Source organism: Antechinus flavipes, chromosome 2 (genome assembly GCF_016432865.1).
Source record: "Antechinus flavipes isolate AdamAnt ecotype Samford, QLD, Australia chromosome 2, AdamAnt_v2, whole genome shotgun sequence".
Taxonomy (NCBI): domain Eukaryota; kingdom Metazoa; phylum Chordata; class Mammalia; order Dasyuromorphia; family Dasyuridae; genus Antechinus; species Antechinus flavipes.
The window spans coordinates 177,257,382-177,282,959 of NC_067399.1; the positions used below are offsets into that span (position 1 = coordinate 177,257,382).

The window sequence follows — 25,578 nt, forward strand, 5'->3', positions numbered from 1 at the left end:
AACTAAACCACCTAAAGAAACAATGACTTGTTTAGTTTCATAGACTCAGTAATTGACAGTTTCATGGCTCCAAATTTTTCCACCTTTCCAAATGTTTTCCATCATTTCTTCTTCCTTTTCCCATTGTCCCTTTTCTCACCCCCAGTCTATCTCTTTCTCTTCTCTTTCTACTTCTTCACCCCCTCTCTTCACTTATCCTACAGAATCCAGTCTCCTAACCAGCTCAATAGTTATCTTTTTTTCCAATTTTGCTCATACATATGCATCACACAAGTGCACACTGGAAGGTCAATTCTGTGAAAACAGTGTAGCTCAGGACATTTTTCTCTCATTTTCACAGCCCCTTACAATCTGACCCTGAGTTTAGAAACAACTTGGGGGGTGGGATATGGTGAGGTGAGACAGCCAGTTGGCTCAATGGATATAGTGATAGATTTGGAAGTAGGAGGACCTGAATTCAACTCCAGTCCAGACACTCATTAGCTATGAGACTCGGAGCAAGTGATTTAATCTCTGTTTGCCTTAATCTACTAGAGAAAGAAATGGCAAACCATTGTAGTATTTTTACCAACAAAATCCCATGAGCAGTAAGTGTAGGTTATAATTGAATGGATTAAAGAATGAGGTAGGATCAGCATATTCTGAAAAATGTGATTGGCTCTGGGATTTGACTAATCCATTTGGGAGAAAGGGCAGTATGAGATGGGTAATACCTAGTGTATTTCAGAGTCTCTCTTCTTTTTTTGAGATTGTTAAGGTAAAAAAAATCAAGAAATAATGCTATGAATCAGCAGGAGAAGAGTTGGAGGTTAAAGCCAGAAAGATGTCTTATTCAGACTGCAAGATACCACAACAATATAAAATTTGGTATTTATACAGCACTTTTAAGATTTTCAAAGTGCTTAAAAACAGATATCATTTTATCCTCATAAGAGCCCTGAGAATAAGATGTTATTATTCTTACTCTTATTTTACAAATAAGGAAATTAAGACAGTCAGAGATTAAGTAATTTGTTTAGGATCACAGCTAATCTGTGTCTGAAATTGGATTTGAATTCAGGTCTTCCTGATCATAGGTCCTTGGTGCTATAAAGCTGTCATGTCACAATCCTCAGCAACCTAAAGTCCTCATTGACTATGAGTTCTATTTCTGACTAGGAAAGCTGGGAAGAAACTCAGCTTTAGCTCTATCTTTCATTAGTCCTGAGAGAGGGAACAAAATTTACTCGCCCTTACCCCTAAGCAATTCCTTTTGATGCCCAGATGTACTAGTTTATATAGTTTTCTTTATCTATAGCGAATGTCAGGAATGGAGGGAGGGAAAAGATCATGAGAGAAAGGGAAGGAGATTATAGGGAATAAATCAATAAAAGGGAATTATAGGAATTATTCCCTATAATGTCTTTATTTTCTGGTGGAGAAGAGTCTGCTTGTTTTCCTTTTAATTTAATAAAGATTAAAAATGCAGTGACCCATATGTTGTATGTTTGAATCAAAATGAGTACAGATTGAAGAAACTGAAATAGCTAATTACATTAAGCTAAGGGCTGGAGCCAGATAATTGCAATAGAGTTCACTTTTTAATATTTTGTTTTATCTCTAGACTAAGACTTAGGAATCAGTAGTATTTTACAAGGGGAGAATTTACTTATTTACCCAGTATTTTGTCAAAAGGGAAATGACAAAGCATGGAAACATTTCAGATAATAGGAGAAAGCATTTTGACTGCTTTTCTCAAGTTTTGAGAAAGGTGCATTTAGAGTGGATGCTGAATTCTGTTGAGAAGTTTGAAGCCCTTACCTCATTCAATCTTCTCCCTGTGTGGTCCAGATGAAAAAGGAATAGTTCAGGATAGACCACTTCTGAGTAAGGCCCTTTGACTGAAATTTTCATGTATGTGACAAGAAAATGGACCCAAATCAGACATACCTTTTTGCCATGTGATATTATAATAATTATTCTTTTTCTTTTTTTTAAACTTAATAGTATTTTGTCTTTTCCCAAGTATATAAGAGATAGTTTTCAACATTCACCTTTTTTCTCAATAGTATTTATTTTTTCAAGTACATGTAAAAATTGTTTTCAATATTTACTTTTGTAAGATTTTATCTTCCAAATTTTTCTCTCCCCCTGACCTTCCCCTCCTCAAGATTGTAAGCAATCTAATATAGATAAACTATGTGCAATTTTAAAAAACATATTTCCACATTTGTTATGTTGTTCAAGAAAAAATACACCAAAAGGGAAAAACCACGAGAAAGAAAAACAAACAAAAAAGGAAAAAGTACTAGGCTTTGGTCATCATTCAGTCTCCATACTTCTCTCTCTAGATGCAGATAGCCTTTTCCATTCCAAGTCTATTAGAATTGCCTTGAATCACTGCTTTTAGCATTTATTTGTCAAAATTTTGAGTTCTTTTTTTTTCTTTCACCCTCCTTTTTCCCTCATTCCCAAAACCAGCAAGCAATCCAATATAAGTTATACATGTATGATCATTTTAAACACATTTCTATATTAGTTTTGTTGTGAAAGAAAAATCAGAACTAAAGTTAAAAACCAGAAGAAAGGAAAAAAAAGGACTGAAAAAAATCTGCATTCAGAATCCATGAATCTTTTTTTTTTATGTATGTGGATACTATTTCTCCCCATAAGTCTTTTGGGATTGTCTTAAATCATTGTATTCTTGAGAAGAGGTAAGTCAAACTTGATCATTGAACAATGTTCCTCTTACTGTATACAATGTTTTTCTCGTTCTGCTCACTTCATTCAGCATCAGTTCATTACAGTCTTTCCAGATTTTTTGCACAATTACATTCTTTTCTTTGGTGATTTGAAACCTCTTATGATTAAGACTCAGGAAAAATCTTTATTGGGCCTTTTAAGTGAAAACAAGATAGGTATTTTCAAGGGGAAGAAGAGAGGTGACATTTAAATCAACATTTAATTCTGACCAAAAAGGAACTTAATAGTCAGGAAGATAGGGTTATCAATTTCTGTCTGGATGCTCTGAGACTCATAGTATTTTTTTGTGCAGCTAGATTTGTGGTAATTTTCTTTTGTGTTTGTTGTCAGGAGTTGCTCTACCTGTGTGCTGTGCAGTGACCAGTGCTCTTTTTATTGTGTTGCTATTGTCTTTTCTATAGAGACCTTGAAGCTGAACATATAGTCTTGGATCTTGGAGTTCTTATTGCTCCTGTTTGCATAAATCACAATAAGGAAGGTCTTTTAAATGTTGGAGGGGATGTAGAATAACTGAGACACTAATGCATTGTTGGTGGAATTGTGAAATGATCCAACCATTCTGGAGAGTATGTGGAACTATGCCCAAAGGACTATCAAACTGTGCATACTCTTTGGTCTAGCAGTGCTACTCCTGGGTGTGTATTCTGAAGAAATCATAAAAGAGGGAAAAGGGACCCATATGTGCAAAAATGTTTGTAGCAACAATTTTTTTGATGGCAAAGAATTGGAAAATGGGTAGATGTCCATCAATTGGGGGACAGCTGAATAAGTTATGGTATATGGATGTAATGGAATATTATAATTCTATAAAAATGATGAACAGATTGATTTTTAAAAGGCCTGAATTAATACCGAATAAAGCAAACAGAACCAGGAAAACATTGTACACAGCAAAAGCAAGTATCTGTAAAGATGAACTATGACAGACTTAGTTCTCCTCAGTAGTTCAATGATACAAAGCAATCCTAATAAACTAGATGGAAAATGCCAATCACACCCAGAGTACTATGGAGATTGAATGTAAATCAATATATCCTATGTATACTTTTTCCCCTTTTTCTCCTGTTTTTTTTCCTCATATTTTTTCCCTTTTGTTCTGATTTTTCTCTCCTGCAGGATTCATAAGGAAATATGCAAAAAAATGAATGTACATATATACCCCAAAAATGTTTTTTTTTAACATGTAATTGGAGAAAATAAAAAATTAAAAAAAAAATTGAAGATACGAAGAAGAAGGAAAATCATCAAACTATTTCTGACCTCTTGGGACTTTTTGGAAAAAGAAGACAATGGCAAAACGTGTCTTTATCCTTTGAGTTTGTGTTTACAAGATCAGGACAGTGGAGGTTGATTAAATTGGGTGACTGTGGCTCATCTTCACTACTGATTAGTCTATCCCTCTATCCCTGTTAACTTTTCCCATACTGGGAATCTTTATGAGATAATTTTCTGAGGAAGGAATTAAGGGGAATTATGAAAGGATGCAGTCAGTAGGTAATGATTGAATTAAGCTTTGAAAGAAATTAGGTCTTCTGTGGGAATTAATAAGATTACTAGTAATCATAATTGGCATTTTCCCCAAGTTTAAAGACTTGCAAAGTATTTTACATACATTATTTCATCTAAGCCTTAGAATAGTTCTGTGAGGAAGACATTTTGGGCAGTATTCTTGTCATTTTACAGATGAAGAAACTGAATCATAGAAATATTAAGTGATTTATTTAAGGTCACATGACTGAGATAGGATTCAATACCTTATTGTTCTGACTCTGTATACCACATTATTGGTTTTAGCATACTTGTTTTTATGGAAAGAGAGCATAGAGAGAAGAGAAACCACAAAAAAATAAGGCATAGATAATTATCAAAGGAAGTTGAGAAGGAAGATTCAGAAGGCAAAAGGACTACGAAAAAAGATTTCCAGGAAAATTTAGGAAAGAGAGATGATTCAGGAAGAGAAGATAGTTAATAAAAACAAATGCTGCAGAGAAGTCAGAAATGACTTGGAGTAAGAAGACTCCTTTGTATTAGCAGGTGAAATAATGGTGTCAAATTCAAATAGAATGAAATTTCTACAGGCGACATATTGACTTAGAAAATGAGAAATTAACATAATCCATGTTGTATTGTGCAAATTTGATACCTCTGAGTTAAGAGATCATTGGTTACTTTGGAGAGCACCATTCAGTGGATTTATAAACTTGTTTGCAAAGGAGAGTAGTGGATATAATTTAGGGCACGTTTCCCTTGATATTCTTTCTACATTACAATCTAATTCAACTTCCATCTAATATGCTTTGAGAGCTTTTCCTCCTTTAATTTTTGCAATGCCAGTTGCCCAATACTAATAACTCAGGCATCATATGTATGACAAGGCATTTTCTTTATGAAAATCCTAAAAGGTATTATTATTCCCACTTGCTATAATAGCCTTATGTTTGTTATGCCAACAATTACCTTGCCATTTTTAGAGGATCTTTCTCAACTTTTTTGTAGAACTCTAGGATGTCCTAATTGAGAACTAAAGTAGAAAAAGGTAGTGGAAACTTACCCACAAACTCAATATTTGCTCCTAGGCAAATCACTTTAGTTCTCTATATTGGTCTCCTCATCTGAAAAAATGAGAGACTTATTGGAGAGACAATGGTCCAGCCACTCTGTTATAAATTATATTGTGAATAGGATTAAAATGACCTAGAAAATTCCATTGCTAAGCATATAGGCCAAGAAAGAAAGATAGAAAGAAAGGTTCAGTAGATGACAAAATACTTATATTACTTTCTATTGTGGCAAAGAACTGGAAACAAAATAGATGCCTGTACATTGGACAAAGACTAAAGAAACTAGGGTACATGAATGCTGCAGAATTCTACTATAGAGGAAGCACAATTATAAGATAATGGAAACATTTATTTGAATTGATGCAAACTAGATTAAGTATGAAAAATAAAATATAGGCATAATGGCCAAAACAATGTAAATATGGAAAGAACAAACAACCAATCATGTTAAGGACCATGCCTAAGTGCATTGTTAAGGGCAGGTCAATTTTTGGAGAGACTCCACAGCTGTGAACATCTGAAGGACTTGCAAAGCAACCTTTACTGATACAGGTGTTGCTTATGGACTGGGGAAATAAATTGGAGGCAGAGGGAAGAGGAGAAAAGTCAGACAATGCAGCGGCCTCTCAGTAGGGAGGTCAGAGAAAAGCAACTGCCTCTCAATCTCCTTGAATCACCATCATCCTCTCACAAGAAGAGAAGAAAAGGTCTATCAGAGGTAAAGCAAAGTTACATATTGTGTTCCTAACATCTGGCACCCAACTTGGGGCAAGAAGAACTAGCAGCCTTTGAGAGCTTTTCATGAGTAGGATCCTCCCAGAATTCCTTCAGTAACCTGCCGGGAAGGAAAAGAGAAGAGAGGCGGTAAGAGTCAGGGTAATTAAATGGGCCAGCACATCAAAGGGCCGAGCCAGGAGACTGATGAGAGACTTAAATGCCTGTTCTGATTATAGTCCTCTTCTCCATTTGAAAGTTTGTCTCCATGACATAAGATTCAACACCTGCTATAGTGCTGTTTGCACTCCCTAGCATGTGGAAACTTACTGACCATGCTGTGGAGGAAAAAATAATATCATTTAAAACAAAAAATGGGGAATTGTTAAGGACCATGCCTGGGTGAAAGGGCAGGTCAATTCTCCGAGACCCTCCACAGCTGTGGGCTGTGACACTTGAGGGAGTTGTGGGGCAGCCTTTACTGACACAGATGTAGCTTGTGGATTGGGAATGAAATAAATTGGAGGCAGAGGAAAGAGGTCAGACAACGCAGTAGCTTCTCAGTAGGGAGGTCAGAGAACAGCAACTGCCTCTCAATCTTCTTGTATCATCATCATCCTCTCACTTGAAGAGATCCATTCTACAGGTCTATTAGACCTCTAGCAGCCACTGGCAGGTGGCTCTCAGTAGCACAACACAATAAAAAAGTGAGAATCTGTGCACTCATAATGAATGAAGTTAATTTTGAAGAAAAGATGAGAAAATGCATCTCCCTCTATATTCATAGAGATGAGTGATAATAGTTATTGAATGGTGAATGTACTTTTTAAAAAAATAGCTTTTTATTTACAAGTTATGTGCATGGGTAATTTTATAGCATTGACAATTGCCAAACCTTTTGTTCCAATTTTTCCCCTCCTTCCCCCCACTCCCTCCCCCAGATAGCAGGATGACCAATACATGTTAAATATATTAAAGTAAAAATTAAATACAAAATAAGTATACATGCCCAAACCCTTATTTTGCTGTACAAAAAGAATCGGACTCTGAAATATTGTATAATTAGCCTGTGAAGGAAAAAAAAAAGCAGTCAGGCAAAAATAGAGGGATTGGGAATTCAATGTAATGGTTCTTAGTCATCTCCCAGAGTTCTTTCATTGGATGTAGCTGGTTCAGTTCATTACTGCTCCATTGGAACTGATTTGGTTCATTTCATTGTTGAAGAGGGCCAGGTCCATCAGAATTGATCATCATATAGTATTGTTGTTGAAGTATATCTCCTAGTCCTGCTCATTTCACTCAGCATCAGTTCGTGTAAGTCTCTCCAGGCCTTTCTGAAATCATCCTGCTGGTCATTTCTTACCGAACAATAATATTCCATAATATTCATATACCACAATTTATTTAGCCATTTTCCAATTGATGGGCATCCACTCAGTTTCCAGTTTCTGGACACTACAAAGAGGGCTGCCACAAACGTTCTTGCACATACAGGTCCCTGTCCCTTCTTTAAGATCTCTTTGGGATATAAGCCCAGCGGTAATACTGCTGGATCAAAGGGTATGCACAGTTTGATAACTTTTTGAGCATAGCTCCAAATCGCTCTCCAGAATGGTTGGATGTATGGTGAATGTACTTTCAATCTCACTTGATGTCTTTATGGGTTTGTCTGAATTTATTTATATTTCCCTCCTTTTCCTTTTTATTCTTTGTTACAGATGAATGCTCTCTAGATTTGGAATGCAGGAGAAAAAATATTTGGAAATGAAAGATGTAAAAACAGAAGATTGTAAAAATTAAAAATTGAGAAGAGAAAATAGAAGCTATGGATAGTTAAAGGTTATTTGTGAGAGTTACTAAACAGTGATAGGAAGAAAGAAGCAACAGAAATTTGGGTTTGGAAGTATCTAAACATTACAATTTGGAAAAGACCTTGATCTGGAGAAACTGATAAAATTGAACTTTTTGATGCCCAATGCTCAAAAACAGTCCTTGGTGAGGTCACCAAAATACTCCATAAAGTTTCCCCAAACAGCATGTCCTCTACCATCACTTCAATCCCACTTTATCAGGTGGAATGAGGGCTAGAAAGAGGAGGAGCATAGAGAAAAAGAACATGATTTTCATAATGGAGGGAGGCAATTAAGAAGACAAGTTATTGAGCTATTAGAAGCTTCAGTTCTCTGGCAGGGAGGCAGCTAGATCACTTTTTATCTCTGGCAGAATGGTGTTCTCCTTCATTGGTCATAGTTAAAGAGCTAGAAGACACCTTTGGCTTCTCCAGAAACCAACTTCCAAATAAGGTAACTGAGTGATTTAACCGTTACATTAGAAAGCAGGTATAGAATCTTTGACTCTACATTTTCCTATAGTATCCTTATTCAAAATCCAACTAAATCTATTAAAAAGTCCTATTAAACCAGTATTTAGTGTTTAGTGTGCCTGTGTTTAGTGCCACAAACTATGTCTAGGACAAGAAGTTTAAAGCATGCCATTTATTGGGGGAGGAGGGAGGAAGAGATGTAGATTCTTGAATCCCAGGTGAGAATTTTGCTTAAAAGCTTGGCATTTGTGGATGAAAGGTGAGGAGGAATAAAGAAGGTAGGTTAGAAGAAATTGCTCTAGCTTGCCATCTGGTGCAGTCTGTTTGACAATGCTGAACCTGGTGCTAGGAAGACTTGATATTTAGATATTTAGTATCTATGTGACTCTGGGAAAAAATCATTTCACCTCTATTTGCCTCAGTTTTCTCAACTGTAAAATGAATAAATAATAATAATAATAGCAGCTACTTCTGAGGATTGTTGTGAAGATAAAATGAGATAATATTTGTAAAACAAATCTCAAACCTTAAAGCAGTGTACAAATAGTGTCATCTATTTGTAACCAGAGAGATCTGGATGGACATGGCTTCCCTACCCAGATTGCTGGAGGCTGCTGGTTTCAGAATCAAGTCATATTCTCAGTAGAAGGAACTGAAGTCTTTTAGCCTCCCCATGAACTGTTCACTAATCAGTTAAATTTCAGTTTGTCAGCAGTTGTCAGAAGGTACACATCTGATTTAAGGGGTTTCAGAATCTCCAATGGCTTTTTTGGTTACTAGGAGAAAACATTGATCATCAATTTATTGATTATATGCTAGTCTAATTAATAAATTATTAGTTACTTGTAAACTCTTTCTCCAGGGTTTTATTCATAATACTTCCCTACTATCTTTAAAATTCAAGGCCTAAATAGTTACTTAGTATAAATTTTAGCAGTCCATGGCTCAGAAAGACAGCTTAAAGTGAAATCTGCCCACCTTATCTGTGTAATTTCTAGTTGTAGATATTTCTATGTTTTTCAATTGTCTTCCAGTCATATCTGAATCTTTGTCATGCCATTTGAAATTTTCTTGGCAAAGATCCGGAAGCAGTTTGCTTTTTGCTTCTACACTTTATTTTACCTGTGAGAAATCTGAGGCAAATGGAATTAAGTGCCTCGCTCAGAGTTACACAACTAGTAAATATCTGAGGCCAGATTTGAACTCAGGAGGATGATTCTTTCAGACTCCAGGCCTGGCATTATATCTACTGTACAACTTAGCTACTCCTCCCTGCAAACTTCAAACTGTTTGGTTGCCTAAAGTTGATTGTTTTTCCAAGAATGGAGTTACTTATTTTGTTATTCATTGGATTTTTTCTTTCTTTCTTTCCTTCCTTCCTTTTTTTTTTTTAATTGAGATAGTAGAAAGAATTCTAAATCCAGAGTCAGAATAATGGTTCTCACTTCTAGCATCTGAGATATATTGATTGGGTTTAAACAAGACTCTTCTCCAAACCTGAGTTTCATGTATAGCAGGAGTGAAAATATTTGTTCTGTGACATCCTTGGTTCAACATTAGGAAAGGAAGTTCTTCATAAACTTTAAATATCTGTACATGAGTGGTGTTTCTTATTATGATGTATTCAATTATGAAAATAGGAATTTATCCTTCATAATAATGCATTTACATACAAGTTTAAAAGGATACTAAAGGATGTCACTCCAAAAACATCTAAGAAGAAAAATGGGAGGAGGGAAACCAATAGAAATTTATAAGAACTATTTAAAAGACTCTTTTCTCCGTCAAGGACAGATGCTCCTGACTATTTTAAAGACAATTCCATTTATTCCTATACTCTCAAATGTTTTTATTAGGAATGGATGTTGGATTTTTTCAAATGCTTTTTCTGCATCTATTGAGATGATCATATGGTTTTTGTTAATTTGGTTATTGATATAGTCAATTATGCTAGTAGTTTTCCTAATATTGAACCAGCCCTGCATTCCTGGTATAAATCCTACTTGGTCATAGTGTATTATCCTGGGGGTGATTTTCTGTAATCTTAAAAAGATAATTTTTGACAGACATGCCACATGTAGTGGCAAGAGTATTTGTTTTGCTTTTAAGAGACATAAGTTTGAATACTGGTTCTTCTACAACCTATCTATTTGAGGCAAATCATTGCCTTTTTCTGTGCCTGTTTTAGGATTATTGGAGAGAACACTGCCACTTCCACTTTTTGGTAATGGATTTTAGGATTTTAGGAAAAGCTACTATTTTCTTTAGTAGAGAGAATAATTGCAGGTAGGAAAGGGATAGAACTAAAGAAGTTAAAAGACTTGAAACTTAAAATAAATGTAGAAATCATAGAACACTAAGATATCCTAATGAGTATAAGTTATCAGACTCAATAACTCCATTCCAAGGTATTGAAGGAAAGAACTGGTGAAAGGGATTAATGAGACACTCCAGATGATCTTTGAAAAATCATGGAGAACAGGACTGATGTCAAGATCTGAAGATGGACAGAAAATTAATTTTCAAAAAAGGAAGAAAATGCATGCCTGCAAAGGCCAGTGAGCCCAATTATAATTCTTTTTTGAAATGATTTTATTTTCATTCATGGTACAAAACAAACATTGGATGAACAGAATACAATAAAAAGGATAATTACACATGAGACTGAAATTCTACCTGCTATTCACTCCAAATATACAACAAAAGTTTTTGGGTAATTTTCTTTTTTTCTTCCCTCTCTGTACCCTGTTCTAAAGACAGCTACCATTAGACACAAATAGGTGTGAGTGTATATACATATACGTATAAAACACACATATATATGTATGTGTGTGTATATATATATATATATATATAATATGCAAAATTATTCTACATATATTTCTATTTATCAATTCTTTTTCTGGAGGCAGATAACATAATTTTTCATATATCTATTTTTAATTTGTGTATTTATATTAGTTAAAATAACAGTCACTCAAAATCATTATCAAAACATTATTGCTGTTTTTGTATACAATATTTCTCTTGGCTCTGATCACTTCATTTTTCATCACTTTGTGCAAACCTTTCTAAGATCACTGAGCTCATAATTTCTTTATGCACAATAACATTCCATCACAAACAAATAGCATGGCCAGTTCAGTCATTCTCCAAATGATGAGGATTCCTATACTTTCCAATTTGTGCTATAGACATCCCATTCATATTCAAAGTTAGAATTACTATTTGTGAATTTCCTTTCATCTTATTTTTAATTATTATTTTCTTTCTCAGCCTCTCTTTTTATCCTATCCTTGTTACTTCATTTTCTACCCAACCCTCTCAACTCCTAGTTCACCAACCTGTTCCAAAAGAACCCCTCTATTGACTCCCTCATCCCCAATCTAAATCTACAGCCTCCAAAAGTCACTTTCTCACTCTGTCTCTCAGTTTTCTCATCTCTCTACATGTACAGAAGATTTTGACACTCTTACAGATATATTCATTATTTCCTCTTCAACCCAGAAGACAGTGAGGTTCCACTATTACTGGTTCTTCATTTCTAGCTGTTTCCTTTGCATTAGTTCTTCTTTTCATGTCCCATTTTCATAATATAACTGTTTCCTTTTGCTTTTTTCCTACCTAGCTTTATTTTTTAGAATACAATTCAGCCCTTACTTTTCCTTCAGTCTACCTTAATGATGACAGTTTTAAGAATATTTATAACATTTTCAGATATGTAAGTACTTTGATTTTAATGAATGCCTTATAATTAGGATTTCATGTTTTTTTATATTTATACATATTATATATAGGAAAAATATATAGAAAATATATATGTAGAAAATTATGAATTTTCTAATGAGTTCTGCTCTTTTTGTTACAAATACCTGAGCCTTTCAGTTTGTCAAATGCTAGGATTATACTTTTCGAGGTAACTCATTTTTGGATGTAACCCCAGATCTTTTGATCTTTGAAATATGTTACAAGACCTTAAGTTGTTTTTTTTAGCTTAGAAGCTACTAGATTTTGTGAAATCTTGACTGTATTTATTCAGTACTTAAATTATTTTTTTCTTGTTGCTTGCAATGTTTTCTCATTTTTGAAACTTGGTTATGACATTCCTATAAGTTTTCTTTCTTGAACTCTCTTGGGTAGTGAATGGTAGATTTTTTTTTTCTATTTCTACTTTATCCTTAAAATTCAGGGCAATTTTCCTTAGTGTCTTATGATATTATATCCAGGCTGGATGTTTTTTTTTTTTCTTTTTTGGTTAGGCAATTGGGATTCAGTGACTTGCCTAGGGTCACACAACTAGGAATTGTTAAATGTCTGAGCCTTGATAAACTCAGATCTTCCTGACTTCAGGGTCAGTGCTCTATCTATTGTGCTATCTAGCTGCCCTTGATTTTTGTGTTTTATTTATTTATCTATTTATTTTTTTGGATTGTAACTTTCAGATAGTCCAATAATTCTTGTCAGTTGTTTTTCTAATAAGGCATTTTAAATTCTCTTCTATTTTTCTAGTTTTATTATTTCTTGGTGTCTTTTAATGCCATTCTATTACTCTTGACTAATTTTAGATCTCAAGGAGCTATTTTCTTAAGATTTTGGACCTTTTTTTCCAGTTATTTTAACTTTCTTTTTGATAATTTTCTTGGATTGCTTTTAGCTTTTTCTCTTATTTTCTCTTGGAATCTCGTTTGATTTTTGAAATCTTTTGTAAGTTCTTCCAAGATTTCTTTTTGGGCTTGTGATCATTTTATGTTACTCTTTAGGGTAGAAGTGGCTTTTTAAAAACCTCATCATTTTTCTCTGATTAGAAACTCAGATCTTCTTTTATATCAAAGAATCTATGCTTGGATTCTTTTCCCTTAATGTATTCATTTTTATTTTGTTATATTTTATTTTTAGCAATTTATAATCCGGTTTTAATCTCAAGCTGTGGGTAATGTTGCCCAAGATCTCAGGTCCTCCTTACTGTTATTGTCTGAATTCTGTCTAGGTTCTCAGTGACTCCTCCCATAAACCACAGTTTGGTCCTCCTGCTATGTTCTGAAAATGTTTTTATTCCTTGTGATACCCATTCAGTAAATATGTGTTGTTAAAAGGAGAATTTATAAACAATTAGAAAGGGAATCTGTGATCACTAAAAATGAATGGTTCTGCTATATTAATCTTACTCTCTTTTAAATAGATTAATAGATTCCAAATTTTGAGGAATACATAGAAGATATATGTGCATTTTGGTTCATCAGGTCATTTGCATATGATCTTCTCAGAATTTTATTGACACAATTATAACTGTTTGGGAATGTGGAGCATTATATAAGATCTATTGTTTGCATAAAATAGAAAGATGGGTTTCTTGAAAGCAAGGTAAAGATGAGTCAAGAACTACCATGGGGCTCTGACTAGCAGTATTAGAAGCTGAAGAGGCAGGGGACTAAGCTGAATGGAAGAAGTATCCCAAGAAATCAGAGGCAGAAGACAGAGATATTCTTGTTGAGACTTATGAAACTCTAGTTGTTGTTGTTGTTGTTTTGGTATTTGCTGATTAGGATTGTCTGGGAAAAGGTTAGAACAGCTCCTGGAAAGTGCTGCTGTGTCATTAGCTATCTGGTTTACTGCTCTCTAGTGCCACATATAGGTAGAAAGGATAAATTCTCAGGAGTGTCTGTTTTTTGGGAACAGGGGAGAAAGGAGAAATCAATTCAGAAAAAACAAAAAGCTTTTAGTGTATAGACTGTTAATTGTCCTTTAATGTGAAAGGAACTTTGGAGCTTATTGGCTAAGAAGAATCAACTACTATTTGTAGACCTGAAGGGCTGGAAGTTTTCTGGCTTAAAGGAGCTTCCTGTCACTAAAACAGTATAGCATTTTTTCTGCACCTTGAAAGAATATTGGTGAGCAAAAAGAGTTTGTGATTATCCCATTGGCTAAAGAACAAAAGAACAGCTTTACACAATCAGAGAAGGTTGAAGACCAGAACAGAAGCAAATAGTGGCAATGTGACTTCCTATCTAGTATTGTGTTTTGCTCCAGGAACCACAGATTTACCTACTCAAGTACTTCCTTGCTGCGTATATCTAGGTATATGTCCATTTTTTAAATGAATATTATGAATTGGTATACAGTGTGATCGAGGTTTATGGATCAGCTGTGACTTATTTTTGATTATTCCTTTTTTTTTGTCTTCTATTGAGTAACTGTCCTGATAAATTATTCTTGATTTTATCTTCTTTTCAGCATAAACTATGACTATTTCTACTTTTGCCATTAATGAGTAGATTTTAATACTATTCCTTTGGCCTTCTAAATCTTATGATTATTCCTACATCTTCCTTTTTGTTAAGTAACTGTTTTGTTTTTAGAAATTAATGGTGCTGAGCATGATGATATATATCTGTAATCCCAACTACTGGGGAAATTGGAGCCAGCAGATCTTTTGAGTTTAGAATATCTAAGCTGCAGACTGATTGAGTGTTTACACTTATATCACTGATATGATAAGTCCTTCCTCCCAGGGAACCCTCAGGTTGCCTAAGAAGTGATGAACTGGATCAAGTTAGAAGTAGAACGGATTAAAACTTATGAACTGGTTTTCTGAAGGTGATTTGGGTAGTTGATAGAGAATAGAGTATTCTGATTTTGGTTCTTTTTTTAAACTCTAAATCCAATGTTCTTTCTACTATACCATATCATTTGTAGTGGTTGCTACTTCTAACCCAACATCCTTTCCCCCCCACCCCTACTTTACCCAAACATCCAAATTTTTTGTTGGGAAATGGACCTGGACAAACTGTTTAGAAATATCAACATTATACTATATTGTGTCAATGGGATAAAAAATCATCAGATTTATGAATACTTAGAGTGAGATTCATTTAACATGATTTCTTAGTGAACACATGCTAGTTCCTGTTGAATAATGCTTCTCCTTCTCTTTTAGCCCAATTTCTTGAAAATGATATTGCATTTCATGTTTAGAAGTAGAATTTTATGCAATAACACAGTCTCACATAAAAGAATCTTTTTCTCTTAAGAGATGAGGAAAACTTCAATTAATGGTAAGGATTGGGGAGATGTCAATATTCATACTACACACAAAGGGTGACACCTCTAAAGCTTTTTAAACTAAATATTTGACTTTGTTTATTACTGATTCCAGGGATATAATCCCCTCCTATATCAGAAATATATGACCAAGTTACAACCAGTTATTTAGACTGAAAAAAATATATGCTTAATTTTTGTTTTTATTTTACAATTAATTTTATGGATCAACATGAAGTTTAACTGTAAAAGATGATTACTCTGTTCCAGGCACAATATAATTTCTTGGTGTTATCTACAAGGGTCGATTCCCCATTATTTTCCTCTTATCTTCCATTTGGGCAGGCAGCAATCATAGTCTGTGGGACAATTAGTGAGGCTAATAGAAGGAGCTTCATTTTTGTAGCAGTTCTCTCTGCAGTTGCCATAGATATCCAAGCAGATCCTGTGAATTCCACTCCTGTCTGGACAAAAAAAATATGCTGAGTTCATTGGAGCTGTATGACAATTTCAGGACATTAGACTTCATATTCAGTAATATATGCTTATGATCACCTGCTACAGAAGGCAATTTTTTTTTAACATGAAGGATACATAATTAAGAATATTAGAGATCTCACTTCTCATCTACCACTACCCTATGCTGCCCACAGAAAGTGTGGGAGTTTTATATTTATAGTAGCAAAGGACAGAAATAGTAGAATCCAAAAAAATTGAAGGCACCTTCCAATCTTGTTAAAACTAATTTACATTAGATATCTAGCACTTGGTTAATAATCAGCTCAGACAAAAATAGCTTATCTAGTTATAAAAACAAAGGACTCTTGTTATTCACTAAAGAGGGTCCTAAGAAAGGTTAGTGTCTCATACTTTTTTTTTTTTTTTTTGCTACTTCCAGGATTCCATGTTCATTTGTACATCCCATTTTTTCTTTTCTTTATTTTTTGTAATTTTTCTATTAATTTTTTTGAAAGGAAATTCTCAAAAGGAAATCAAAGAATTGTCAGGGAACAAAGTTATAGAGAAAGAAGAAAGGCAACATCCTAATTCATGGGCTAAGCTTAGGTAAAAACTAGTCACCCAGGCACAGAGGGAAGAGATGGTGGGAGATGGTAACATTAAGCCAGATCCTAGAGCTTAATAATGGAAAGGAAAGCCTTATAACTTATCAAACCAACCTTTACCCCAGAACATATGCTAATAGCACTCCACCTCATATCCCTCCTAATTATTTCCATCAAGGCCAAATTCATCCTGGGGCCTACATATTGGAGCAGGCGTTAGGAGACCTGGAGTTTATTCCTATATCTTTATACTAGTAAGCTGTGTGAACCTGGGCAAATCATTTAAGCCTGATTACATTTCTTGCTTCCACTCTTCCTCCCCCCAAAAAAGATTAAAAAAAAGAAATCAACTGTTTGACTTTTAGATTGCATATAATAAAAGATAAAGTCTGAAACTCTAGTAATGGATACAAAGTATAACACTTGGGATAACATACTACTTTTACAAATATAAGATACAAGAAATGTAGCTAAACAGTAATTCCTGTGAAAAAGAACAGGGGGTTTTCAGATCTGGGTAGGAGATGTATTCTTAACCACATAAGAGATAGAGGCAATTACAAAAGATAAATTAATAACTCTAATTACTTAAAAATTAAAAGCTTCTGCACAGATAACACTAGTACATCTAAGATAAGAAGGTGGAAAAGAAAAAAAAAGTCTTTGTATTAAATTTCTCTGTGGTATCCAAAATACATAAAAAATTAATACAATATAACACAATATGACAATTAATAAATGTTTATAAGCCTAATGACCATTCCCCTCTAGAAAAGGTCAAAGAATATAAACACATTTCAAAAAAAAATTGCTATGCCCTAATGCTCTATAGGAAAAATGCAAATCAAAAACAACGCTGAGGTTTTATCTTACACCTTACAAATTGGAAAAGATGACAGAAAATGCAAATGTCAATGTTGGAAGGATTGTGGAAAGACAATCCCACTAATGGATAATTGGTGGAGCTGTGAAATAGTATAACTATTTTGGAAAGCATTTTAGAATTATGCAAATAAAATGATTGAAATATCCATTTCCTTTGATTAGGAGACTTCATTACCTGGGTTACATCCCATTGAAATCACAGATATGAAAGTCTCAATATACTACAAAATGTTTTTAGTTACACTTTTTGTGTTAGCTAAATACTGAAAATGTAATAGATGTCTATCAATTGGGTAATGGCTAAACAGGTTTTGGTAAATGAATGTAATGGAAAGTTATTGTGTTAAATGGAATGAAATGTGTGATGACTAGAGAGAGACATGGAAAGCTTTATATGAACTGGATGAAATTAAAGAGATCAGAATCAAGAAAACCATATAGATAATGACTATTACAGCACTTTTAGACTTTTTCAATATATAGATCAGTTGTGCTGACTTTTTTTCCCTTTCTAACATTGTAACATTCTAACATTCTAACCAAATAGAAGCATGGTGTTCATTTCTGGGGGGCACAAAAGAGTACATTAGAAGAGAGGTTCAAAATAATGAATAGATTAGAAATAATGCCATATGAAGATGAGTTAAAGGAAATAAATGTCTAACCTGGAGAAGGAAAAAACTTATAGGATTAGAGGTCAGCATATTCTAGTTCTAATTTGAAATCTACATGGTAGGAAATGGGGACATAGAAACTTTGTTGATGTGAAATGCTCTTTCCACTTCTGGGAGACTTTCTACCACCATGCTCAATGTGTGTGTGTGTGTGTGTGTGTGTGTGTGTGTGTGTGTGTGTGTGTGTGTATGTGTGTGTGTATTTATAGGAGGGTGTAGGGAAGGATTGAGGTAACTGATTATGTAAATGTACAACCTCTGATAATTCCAGCCTGTATTATAATTTGGCAAATCTAGACTCTGAAAGAGATCTGTGACTACAAGAGCTTTTAATACATAGAGAAAATTCTTTCTGAAAAGAAAATGGATCTAAAAGACACCATTGCTAGAGGATGTATGATGAATTAGTCTGCTCTGGATAGTTTAATATGCTAGCAATTATTTTAAAGGAAAGGGAAAAGGGAGTAAAGGATTGAGTCAGGACACTGAAGTTTCTTCAGTTTTCTGCCCATAAGCCCAGATAATGTCCCAGAGATTCATGTCTTTCCAAAGCTTTCCCTTAGGTAAAGCCAGGGCTGAGTATTTTATCTCTACTAAATCCTGTGCTTCTTTTCCTAGAATGGAAGGTTATGAAGTGTGGGCCCACTTTTACCCCTGTTGACTCTCTCCTTACCTGGAGAAATCTGAGGCAAACATATGAGGACCAAAACCATGTAGTACCAGATTCTCATGACTGGAGTGCTGGTCGAAAGAAAGTCTGAAAAATAAAGAGACCCAAACTTCTTAGGTGAGGGAACCAGACAAAGCTTGACTAATTTTTTTTTAATATTTCTGCAGGATCCTGAACCAGTTTGGAGCTGGTAAGTTTATGGAGTGGAGGCAGTTTTCCATGCTCCATTGAATAGTGTGTGGGCTGTAGGCTCAGAAAGAACCTGAAAAGGTCTGAATGAACAAGAAGGCAGAGAGAATACTTGATCATCCCTCTCTCTTATGTGAAATGCCTTTCTCCTTCTATCTCTCTAAGCCTCATTTTCCAAAGCTTTTTTTAAACCTTTCTTGAAAAGAAATGTTTATGAAAAGGCCAACTAGCAGTCATCTCCTCATCTCCTATAATTCCACATTCCTTTTGGCTCCCGAGAAACATAGAATCATTGACTAAGATGTAGAAGGGACTTCAGAGACAGTTTAGTACAGTTTCTTCCTTCAGACTTGAGGAAACAGAGATGGAAGCTTACTTGGGTAATTTGCCCAGGGTCACACAAGTAGTATGTAGCAAAGGTGTACATATAATACAATTCATTATATTGTCTTAAAATTCTAATAACACTGGGTCTTCTTTCTTTCTTCTTCTTCTTTCCTTCTTTCTTCCTTCTTCTTTTTCCTTCTTCTTTGTGTTGTCTGAGGTCACACAGCTAGGAAGTGTTAAGTGTCTGAGATTAGATTTGATTTGAATTCAGGTCCTTCTGACTTCAGGGTTGGTGCTCTACCCACTGTGCCATGTAGTTGTCCCCTCAAATGACAGTTTTAAATAGTGAACAAGAACACAACATTTGTCACTTGTTTGTTGCCATAGAACTCTGAGATAGGTTAAAATGATAAAATAATATGGGTGATGTCTTTTGATTTATGCACAGATTGGATTTGTGAGACATAGCTGTATGATGTTGTTGACTTCACTTACAGAATTGTCACAATCCAATGGTAGGACAGATCCAAGACCACTGGTGGTGGCTTGAGATGCAGGGGATGACCTTCTTTGATGTCTAAACCCAAAACTTGTTAGACTTCATACTGCTTCAATTTGTATCAGTATATTTTAATTTTGATTACTAGACAACCTGACAATACTTTGATTAGTGCCACAAATGACCAAGAGAGAGAATGTGACAATCCTCTGTGATATTGATTTAATCACTTACATCCCATCACCCTGGACACTTAGAGACTGGGAAGTATGTCATAATCTGAGTTGCTGACCAACACAGTAGAATTGCTTTACTTTTTGTTTGGACATTAGAATCATTTCCCTTTAACTCCTATCCTCAAAAGAAAAATCATTTAAATAAAATCAACCATCACAATGTTTAATGGTGTGTGCCATATTTTGTATTTATAGGCCTTCATTTTTGTACCAAGAGGCAGGATATGGGTTTTATCATCAGTTCTCTGGGTCTTAGAGTGTTCATTACAATCAACCAGGGTCTATAGGTCTTGACCAACTTTCAAGATTTTTAAAGAAGATAGTAATTCAATAAGATCCCTGATCTGAACCACCCAGTATTTGATAACTATCAGCAATGACTGCTCACAGAATTCCCATCCCTGAATCTTCTACCCACCCTTTTAACCCCACCAAATTTAAAAAAAAAAAAAAGCCCAAACTGAAACAGGGAAATAGATTGTTTCACTTTACCAGAGGACATTGTGACATTGCCAGTCACAATGTGGGTAAGAATCATTATCCACTTAGAACATGTAAAATGTAGTTCCTTCATTATTAGCAAGCTTGGTGTCTTTTTTTCTTATAGCTTAGAGCTGGTGCTATTTTCCATGGAGTCCATTGATCAGTTGAAAAGATTTCTCTTCTAGGGGAAAGCAGATTCTTTTTTCATATTACAGCTGAAGAGTTAGGGTTGATTTGGACAATAATGTTCTAAGCATAAGAATCTGAATTTCTATAGAGACTCATAGAATGTTAAAAACTTATTTCAAGGCCCCTGTATGGTTCTTCATGGAGGCTCACTCATTCTCCTTGACAAAAATCCATTGATGTAGGACTATTTTTCTTTTGTGTCATTTATATTACTGTTTCTTTTTTTTTCTTTTTACCCAAAACTTGCATGAGAGCTTGCTGTCCTTTCTTGGCCACAGGTATGGTGTGTATGGCAAGCAGATGCTCCTTAATCTCTTCTGGCTTTTTAAGTCACCTGTGCCTATTCAAAAGGATGTTGAAGGCAAGCATGAATCGAGATCTCTAGAGAACTAACAGTGAGTACAAATTCATGGTTGAATACTGGCACATACCACAGGTATTGAATTGCCAAAAGAAGGTGGAAGGCAAGGCCATTAATATCTCAAGTTCAGTAGAGGTAATCTTCCTATCAACTCTAGTAATTATATTTCTGAGATATGTGATTAGATGTAGGTCTTATCTATATTTTGTCCTAATACTCTTTAAGATTCCAGGAGCCAGTGAGTATATGCCTCATCACCTGTCCCTGTGGCATCTTAAGTTAATAAGTATCCAGGCCCTGCACATTTGGTATTGAAGTCATTTTAGAGATGCTTTTGGAAATTACATGAAAAATGGCAGACATATTTTAAAAGCCCTGATATGCTGAGGCTAACACTTTACTTTTTATGTGAATTTAGTTTTTCCCATGGGACTGAGTGTAAGGTGGATGCTTCAAATGTTATTAGTGAGGTTTCAGATCTGAATATCAATTTTACATAAACATCACAGGCTCAAAGAAGTCTGCATGATTTGTCAGCATAGGCTCAAGAACTAGAGTAACCTCATTCAGGATTCAGAAGTAAGAGATCATCCCCACAGAACTTGAGATATCACGAGAACCAACAGTCCTGAAAGAAGATTGAAAAAAATAATACTTAAATAGGACTTTAAAATATGCAAAGCGATTTAGAAACATAATTTTATTTGAGCAATAACTTACACACTAGGAAAAGCATGCTCAGAAAAGTTGGGTGATTTGTCCAATGTCACAAGATACTATTATCTATTTCCCTGTTTCAGTTTGGGCTTTTTTTTTTTTAAATTTGGTGGGGTTTATTTTGGTGGGTGTTTATTTTGGTTTTGGTGGTGAAAATGACATGGGTATAATATAAACAGTTATATGTTAACAAGACAAAAGTCCTGACAAGAAAGTGAGACAGAGGACAAACCCTGCAATTTCCACCAGGTGCTTAGTCTGATGATCTCATGTATCTCTTGGAAGCAGCACTCTATGATGGTTCTAGGTCTTGGTATTACTAGTATTTTTGCAAATCTTTTATTCCATCGGTCTGCTAAATGTTGCACTCAAGTAGGCATTCTTAATGTTTGTTTCATGGACTCCTTTTGACAGTCTGCAAAATCTTTATACCCATTCTTTGAATAGTATTCCTACATGATCCATCAAAATACGTAACATTATAAGGAAAGCAATTGCATCCTGAAAATCAAGATGTGAAAAACCAAATTGTAGCATAGCATAGTATACCAATCTCTATCTACCATTCTTTCTGTCTGTCTCTCTGCCTTTTTTCTTTCCTATCCCTTTCTCTCCCTTTCCTTATCCGCTTCTTCCCTCCCTCTCTCTTTTCACTTTTCCTCCCCATTTCTTCCACATCTCTTTCTCCCCCTCCTCTAATTCCCTTCTTCTTTTTCTTCTCCTTTCCCTCTCCCTTTTTCTTTTCCTTCTCTCTCCTTGATTGAAAACATGAAGTCCTTGCTCTTGAAGAAGATCCTGAAACTAGTCATACTTGGAGATGTTTCCTGGCTTCAACATTCAGAATTCTTTTTGCATCCCCCCAGTACTTCTTGCTAAGTTGAGTGCAGGGGCTCAGTTAATTCTATGATTGAATTGAATAGATTCTTCTCTTAGAATGTTCCTATTCTGAAAATGAAGGAGATTTGAATATAATTCCCTTGGTACATATTGGTTCTTTGCTAGTCAATAACTTCTATGTGGAGGCCAGACTTGTTCTGGCATCCTAAAAAAAGGACTTAACAGTAAGCACAATTCAGGGAAAATCTATATTGAGGATAGGGACCAACCCTCAGTTCATGGAACATTGAAGGAAGTGGTGTTGACTGTTGACATAAGGATAGCCGCTTAACATGACACTCTAACTAGATATTTATTCATGTTGGCTACTAGTTACCAAAAGACCAAAAAAAAAATTCCATACAGATGAGAAAAAGCATATCAAAATGAATGAGAAATACTCATACAGACCAAAAACTTTTATAAGGTATATATTTAGAAAGTTTCTTTTATTCTCAGATCAAAGATTTTCTTGAAACTTGGATTGAGGAAGGTGAGAAGATGAGACCAAAGGCCTCCCACGTTTGACTAGGTATGGGTTCACTATAATGGCCTGGGCATTCTTTGGTGCAAGCAACAAAGCCGGTTTGCTATGCATTTTTCAAAGATTACTTCTTCTGGGAGGCATTGCTTCCTACACGTACCACCAAGAGTCCAGCAGATCCTCTGAATTCCATTCCTGGCTGCATAAAGAATTGAGATATTCCCATCACTGGTGTCTCTAAGAAGGCTTTTGCAGCTTGTAGAAAATTTTGGGATAATTAGCTCTTAAGACTAGTCTATATATGCATACAGATGATTAGGTAATCCCCAAATATGCAGAAGTCAGGCTTTAGACTTGAAAACTTGGAACCTGAATAAAAGACCTCCATTAGTGAAAAGAACACTTGACTAGGAATTTGGAAGTTCTAGTTCCATTTCTCAGCCCTATTCCACAGCCCTATGTTGTGATGTGACTTTGGCCCTTAGTTTCCTCATCTATTAAAAAAAAGGAACAATATACTTGTTGGGTTGATGCACTGAGGTCGGGACTGCTGAGCGCTTGAGGCTGACTACTGATTGGACAATACTCTATGGGCATATGCTTGGAAAATGGTCCTTTCCACTATTATACTGGCTCAATGATTGGTGTGTAGAGGATTGTAGGAGGGACTAGGGGGTGGAGTAAGATGAGTGAGGGACACACTCTTAGCAGTAGATGAGGGAGAAGCGGTTGTGGAGAATCTGTTTCCATCCTGTTCAATCCTGCATCTAAGACCAAGAATAAAGACTGAGGACTTTTGCTTATCCTGACTCCGGCTGATTCTGGAGTGTCCTGAATGTTAGTGTGGTCATCACAACATCACTCTTCTATAAATAGTCCAGTGATTCCTTATTGCCACTAGGATCAAATAATACATGTTCTGCTCGGCATTCAAACTCCTTACTCCTTTCTATCTTTCCAGGATTATTGCACCTTTTTCCCTGACACATATTCTTTGATTTAGTGACATTGAAGTCCTGACTATTCCATGAACAAGACACCACATCTGTCAGCTCCAGGTATTAACTCTGGCTATCTGCTATCCCTGAAATATTATCTCTCTTCAATTCAGCCTACTGATTTTTTCAAATCTTAAATAAAATCCTGTCTTTTATAGGAATTCTCTATTAATCCTAGTGCCTTTCTTCTTTCTGTTATTTCTTTTCTATTTATATTGTATAGTTTGCTTTGTATATATTTGCTTGTATATTACTAGATTGTAAATTGTAAATTTCTTGAGAGCAAGGACTTTTTAAAATTCTACATAGTTTGTATTCTATATAATTATTTTTCTATTCTACATAATTAGCACAGTGACTATAACAGAGTAAGTGCTTTATAATTATTTGTTGACTAATTGACATAAATGCTTATTCTCCCCTTATTTATCTTTTTAATTATTTATCTATCCTTGCCAGATTAAAATTACTGAAATTTTTATTTTGTCTAGATTCCTCTTAATCTTTGGGTTAAAAACTGACTGGTCATCTCAGATACCAAGTAACAGACTTATTCCCTTGGGTCAATTTATCATTAGGACAGTGTAATAGGGAAATAAATGATAGAATCTCAAGAGCTGCTAGGGATATTAGAAATCATCTAGTCTATTCCTTACCCAAACAGTAATAACCTTAATGGACTTTCACAAATGCTTATCCTACTTACATTTGGGACTTTCTGATGATGGTAAAATACAGTGTATTCTGAAATAGCACATATATGTATACATATATAATATGCATATGTATGTTCAAAAATGAAATGTACTATTTCAGAATAGTTCCTTATACAAGGATGAGGCCTACTTTTCCACAACTTCCTTCCTGCTGCTATGTCCTGAAGTCTAATCTCTCTTCTACATGACAATGCTTTAAATATTTGAAGATGAATGTCTCTTCTTCAGGTTAAATAGCTTAGCTCTTTTAGTTTATCATTTTATGTCATAATCTCTTTATCCCTTTAACATATTGAGCAATGTCATTCCTAAAGTAGGACATGTTAGAGGTGAAGGTAATATTCTAGAAATATTTTAAACAAAGGAGAGTACAAAAAGATTATCATCTTCCTTGTTCTGTTAATTATCCCTTTATAAATACAATCAAGGACATCTTGAGCCTGTTTTTTTGGCTCAAATTGAGTTCATGATCCACTCAAACTCCTGTGGCCTTTCCTTATGAACATTTTTAGTCATGCCTTCCTATATAACATCCCATATGCTACCTCAAAGTACCTTAAGTGCATATTTCCTCTTCATTTTCCTTATCTAGTCAAATGAAGATGTAGATCTCTAAGGTCTCTTCAAACTCTAAATTGTATCATTCCAAATTACATTGTATTTAATTTAGTTGATCATTCTAGCCTTTTTAGGTCTTTTTGACATCTCGATCCTGCCATCCAACATGCCAGACGTTTCTCTTTTTATGAAATATACAATAATTTCAGGATTTCAGGAGAAGCTACTATATTCTTTAGTAGAGGGAATGATCTATAGATAAGGAAGGAGAGAA

General features: G+C 34.9%; 1 long non-coding RNA gene across 1 annotated transcript; it reads left to right on the plus strand.

Annotated features, from left to right (window-relative positions):
* Positions 1-20,893: 20,893 nt before the first annotated feature.
* Positions 20,894-24,172, plus strand: LOC127552423 (uncharacterized). Its single transcript, XR_007951377.1, has 3 exons — positions 20,894-20,989; positions 23,008-23,080; positions 23,994-24,172. It is a non-coding gene; the product is annotated as an uncharacterized LOC127552423 (long non-coding RNA).
* Positions 24,173-25,578: the final 1,406 nt, after the last annotated feature.